We start from the raw sequence: 6,418 nt of genomic DNA on the forward strand, positions 1-6,418 counted from the left end.
AACATTTTACACATGAACTTAGGACCTTTGCCGACAAAACAAAAGCGGCGGATTTTCCATAAGTGAAAAAATGCAGAAGTTAGGAGCCAATGACTGTTTTTCATATAATTCAAAATGGTGGGTGATCTAAAGGTCAGAGGTCAAAAGTCAGACCACGAAAGTTGTCGGGCATGAAGAGACGCATGTGTGTATCGAAGTTTCATGGTTGTAGGTCAAACAGGGCATGAGTTGTACCTGTTCAAAGTTGGCACTTTCAATTGAGTGCTATAGCGCCACCCTTTGACGAATGAGTGTGAGAATTATTTCTTGGTAGTTTTTCATGAGCATCTACCATATGGCCGAGTTTCGTAAAAAGCGTATGCACGGTTAAGCCAGAACTGGCAAAAACAAGTATTTTTCAAACTGCTCAAAATTGCGGAAAATCTAAGGGCGGAGCTTAATGGTCAAATCGATACGTGTGTTCCTCATGAGTCAAGGCACATGTGTAAGCAAGTTTCACCACTTTCGGCCAAACGAGGCATGACTTATGCCTGTTTAAAGTCTGCCTTTTCAAAAAATTGCTATAGCGCCCCCTTTTGGCCAATTGGAGTAAGATTGGTTTCAGTGATATTTGGAATGACCCTGTACATTTCTGCAAAGTTTCAAAGAAATGTGAGTCTGCATGTATGTTTTAGGCACAGATGAATAATTTTCATAAAACTGTAATAGTTAAAATCTATCTCCTCCTGGGATTTTTGAGCAATCTGCACGAAACGTTTAACACTTGAACTTTGGACCACTGCCTACAAAAATTTCCAACGGATTTTCCATAAGTGAAAAAATGCAGAAGTTAGGAGCCAATGACTGTTTTTCATATAATTCAAAATGGTGGGAGATCTAAAGGTCAGAGGTCAAAAGTCAGAGGGTGAAAGTTGTTCAGCATGAGGATACGCATATGTGTATCCAAGTTTCATGGCTGTAGGTCAAACAGGGCATGAGTTGTACCTGTTCAAAGTTGCCATTTTCAATTGAGTGCTATAGTGCCACCTTTGGACGAAAGATTATGAGAATTATTTCTTGATCGTTTTTCATGACCATCTACCATATGGCCGAGTTTCGTAAAAAGCGACTGCACGGTTCAGCCAGAACTGCGAAAAGTGGCAGAAATGACAGAATACTGCCAATAACAAAACAGGTCCAGAGCTGAGCTCTGGCCCCGTAATAATCCTCATCAGTGGTAGAAAGTAACTAAGTACATGTACTCAAGTACTGTACCTAAGTGCAATTTTGAGGTATTTTTTACTTTCTTCAGCATTTACAATTTTCAATACTTTTACTTCTACTCAACTACATCTCAGAGGCAAATATTGTACTTTTACTCCACTACAATTATATGAAAACTGTAGTTACTAGTTACTTTGTAGATTTTGATTATTATTACAAAACATACATTAACCATTTCAGCCCATTTTGGCCATTTGAAAATAGCCGATCTACAAGCTCACAATGCGCCGCGATGCGACGCATTGTGAGCTTGTAGATCTGCTATTTTAAAAAGACTTTTATACATTGAAAAACTTGTGAAATGGGTCATTCTGCATAATGAGTACTTTATACTTTTGGTACTTTTACATTTTGATACCAATACTTTTGTACTTTTTCTCAAGTAACTTTTGAATTCCGTACTTTTACTTACTAACAGACTATTTCTACATTGCAGAATTGATACTTTTACTTAAGTGAAAAAATGTGAGTACTTCTTCCACCACTGATCATCATCATCATCATAATCATTATCATCATCCTCATCATCACAGTCTCTGTATCATATCACAGTTTAGTAGTATAATCATCATCATCATCATCATCAGCACCATTACTTCATGAGATGATCTGGTGATGATCTGGTGAATGCTGAAATGAGTTCTCAGGGACAATAGGTGACTCAATGTTTCGCTGGTAGCTCCACCATGAATATGCATTCATGTACTCATCGCCGCATGTCATTAAGTAGAACATGCAAGGTCTTGCTGATTCAGCCCTTCAGCTAATCTATTACTATTCCAAGTGGAACGAACTTGTTGAACTGGTGTTAGTCATTGTATTGACACCTGTCACACCGTGTTATGGGAGTGATTACCGGTGTTTATGGACGTGTCACCACGAAGAGGGAGTGAAACTCAAAGGGAAGATTGTAACGTTGAGTTGGGAAGCGCTATTTTCAAAAGAAAAAGAGAGAATGTGTAGTGACAGATGAAGAGACTGTGTTTCATCAAAAACGTCACATAAAAAGTAATCACATTTTACTAATTACTCATTGATACCTTATAATGTACACTGGGGCGTACCATAGGCATTTTATTGATTCCCTAATGCTTGCAATTTACATGATGGGTTGTGTCGTGTCTGGATGCAGACCTGGTTGAGTTTTGTTCCCGGCTCTGGTTGGTTTCTGTACCGTGCTGCTGATGTAAGGCTTCCTCACCTTAGGTGACTCTGCTTGTGCTGTTTTTCCGACTACTCCCCCCTCCATCAATCTCTCTCTCTCTCTCTCTCTCTCTCTCTCTCTCTCTCTCTCTCTCTCTCTCTCTCTCAGACTCAGAAGATAAGTACATCCCACAAGGCTTACTATTATGTTTTCTCTGATGGAACAAAATAATGTCTTGAAATAAGATGGCTATTGCTATGCTGCAGTGCAGTAGCTTGTTCAAATTATAAAACAAAACAGGGGAGACACAGTAATATTCCAGACTTGCCTTTAATTGTTGCTCCCCACATGGTGGCATTATGTCCCTTTTAACTGTGACTTACTGCGCCATATTCAGCCCCTGTTTGTAATGTTACGCAGTAGATCAAGGGTTAACAAGCCCTATTTGTCAGTGACAGGCTGGTCCACTGAGACCGATCCTCATTCTTCACACGCCCATGTGTGTTTATTGATGCCCCCCCCCACACACACACACACACACACACACACACACACACACACACACACACACACACACACACACACACACACACACACACGCACACACACACACACACACACACACACATGCATATCTTGATGGCATAATGATTGGTTTGTCTCAAGGGGGCCGCTGTACCATGACATCACTGCAAGTGAATCATGTGCCATTTACTGGAATGGAAGCTCCATGAGCGCTGTGTTGGTTTAGAAAGAATACATTTGGATGCTCTATGTGCACAGTGTTGGTTTAGAACAGGGGTCTTCAACATTTTTCAGGCCAAGGACCCCCTAGCTGAGTGAGAGATGAAGCAGGGACCCCCTCTATATTGTATAAAATTGTGTTGCAGATTAAACTCTTTTTTTTTTACTTGGTCTGTTCTTTTTTCCCTCTACACCAAACCTCTTTGCTGCGAGGCGTAGTGAGCTTGTAGATCGGCTATTTTTGGCTAAAGTTATCCACAGAAAGGGGATGCTATAGGGTTCAAGTGGTGGTTAATGTAAAATAATATCATATCACACAAAGATTTGGCGGCCCCCCTGTAGTAACTCTGAGGACCCCCTAGGGGTCCCGGACCCCCTGTTGAAGACCCCTGGTTTAGAATACGTCTAGATGCTCTATGTATATTGTTGTTGGTTTAGAATACATCTGGATGCTCTATGTTTACAGCGTGGGTTCAGAATACATCTAGATGCTCTATGTACAGTGTTGGTTTAGCATACTGTATGTCTAGATGCTCTATGTACAGTGTTGGTTTAGCATACATCTAGAATCTCTAGATGCTCTATGAGCACAGTGTTGGTTTAGCGTATATCCAGAGCTAGTTTACTGTTAAATAAAATTGAATCACTGTGTAGGCCTAAAATGTGTCATTATCTCGTCAGACTTGCTTGTATTTCTGCTGAACAGTTTTTATTGGGACAGAATTCAGAAAATGATTTCTGAATTCTGAAAAAAGCTTTTATGTCCTGAGTTGGTTTCATCTGTGCGTTGTGTTGTCTTGCGTTGTGTTGTGCACCATTATTTTGGTGAGGACATTTGTGTTGTGTTGTGGTGTGTTGTGTTGTGTTGTGTTGTGTTGTGTTGTGTTGTGTTGTGTTGTGTTGTGTTGTGTTGTGTTGTGTTGTGTTGTGTTGTGTTGTGTTGTGTTGTGTTGTGTTGTGTTGTGTTGTGTTGTGTTGTGTTGTGTTGTGTTGTGTTGTGTTGTGTTGTGTGCCCACGAATATGTCTCTCCCAACAAAAGAAAAAGCAAGCCAATACTCTGTGATCAGCCTTCTTTGTTCTGATCCATTGACAATCAATAGACGACTGACTCTCTGGACAGCCACTGTAATCAAGCTGTTTTTTTTTGCTGGGGATATGTATTCCTCATTCCGGTTCATAAATATATCCATAAAAAGAGAATTGAATGTAAAAGCTCAAATAAAGATTTTACGAGTCCATGAAGTTTGCCCAATGGTTCAGTGGAGCAGCTCCATAAATATCTCTTGGTGATCACATATTACAAGCTCAGTTCTACTGTATGCACAGCAGCCATGTTGGAAAGAAATTGGGCCTCTTTCTTACTTCCTTCCCAGATGATACCGATGATACTAATGAAGGGTCTGTTCCATTCTGGTCAAACAGAGTCAGGGTGCTGATATTGGCTCACTGCTACACCAGTGGGTCTCAAAGTGGGGTCCAGGGACCCTCATGGTTTACAAATGGCCCCTTACGGGTGTGTAACTCTGAGAATGTACAAATGGACCAAAGTACACTCTCAGAGTTATGGGGTTCCTTGAAATTTTAAAGTTTGAGAACCACTGTGCTACCCAAAATGGAACAGAGCCTTCATTAGTATTTAGTACCATAACACCTGTGAAGGAAGTAAGGAAGAGGCCCAATTTCTTTCCGAAGTGACCACTGAGTCACTGGAATACCATGTGACAATTTGTTTTAAAGATGATCTCATTGTGCATATTTGCTTATGTTATTATTACAGTAAAAAATTTAGAGTGTGTATAGAGAGCACGTCACGCTAATGCTTCATTTATACACCGTTGTATGATGAAGTATAAATCAGGCTTAAGGGAGTCAGCTACGTAGATGAGCCCCGGGTGGTTAAAATTGTTTTAATGATTTTTAGACAGACTTACAAACAGAGATCATCAACGTATCAAGGCTAACGTTGTAGGATTATATCTGTAGATTTCATCTCTGTCGCTGACAACAATGTAGCAACGTCAGTGTTTTTTTTTCACATATGGTGGATAAGAATTTTAGGGATTTTTTTACTCATATGGATATGAAGCATCAACTGAGCATCAACTGAAAAAAAAAGTACTATCACACAAAGATTTGTCTGTAACTCTGAGGACGCCCTAGGGGTCCCAGACCCCCTGTTGAAGGGCCCCTGTGTCACATGGTGTGTTGCTTTTTTGTCCGTACTGGATGCAGACCTGGTTCTGTTCTTGCTCCTGGCTAGTTGTTTGGGTTCTGTGCCGCGCTGCTGATGTAGGTCTTCCTCACCTTAAGTGACTCTGCTTGTGCTGTTTCAGTCTATCCCTTCTCTCTCTCTCTCTCTCTCTCTCTCTCTCTCTCTCTCTCTCTCTCTCTCTCTCTCTCTCTCTCTCTCTTTCTCTCTCTTTTACCCCCCTCTCTCTTGCCATCATCTTCCGTTTCTCCCCTCCCCTCCCCGTCTCTCTCATCCTTATTAATTCTACCCCCCCCCCCCTTCTTATTGATTCCTCTCAGCCTTCTCCCCTCTCCTCCTCCAACATCCGTCCGTCCTGCAGTTTCTTTTTTTGGTTCTGCATACACCCTCAGTCTCCCCTACAGTTGTGGTTCTCAAAGTGGGGGTCGGGGGACCCCCAGGGGTCCTTGGGGGGGGGGGGGTTCCAGCTAAAGTATTTAATGTAGCATCACAATCATTTTAGCCACTCTATCCATTGATGTGTTTGGCTATTGAAAAATAGAAAATTATCGAAAATGTGGAAAATGTTGAATAATTCTGGGGGTACCTGGCACAAAACCTTTTAAGATGGTGATCCGCGGCCAAATACATATAATGTTAGGGGTCCCTGACATGAAAAGGTTTGAGAACCACTGCTCCCTCTTCTCCCCCTTCCTCCATCAATAAAGTGTGTGTGTGTGTGTGTGTGTGTGTGTGTGTGTGTGTGTGTGTGTGTGTGTGTGTGTGTGTGTGTGTGAGGGGGGGGTACCACAGCTCATTACTCACACCTGCTGTTTTCATTCCCTCCTTACAAACACACACCTTTGACGTTCCAAAGGGACGATTATCGTTGCTGTCGGGCAGAAACCTCTTATCTCCATATTTTAACTTTTTGTGTTTTTCCGTAAATCAACGCCCTACTTGATCATACTACAGCGTCACACAAAAGCATCAAAAGAGGCAGATCTACAAGCTCGAAACGCTTCGAGCTTGTAGATCTGCTACTTTTGATGCTTTTGAATTTGAATCCCGAAAAGTA

Source organism: Gymnoscopelus microlampas (genome assembly GCF_963454915.1).
Source record: "Gymnoscopelus microlampas genome assembly, chromosome: 22".
NCBI classification, from domain to species: domain Eukaryota; kingdom Metazoa; phylum Chordata; class Actinopteri; order Myctophiformes; family Myctophidae; genus Gymnoscopelus; species Gymnoscopelus microlampas.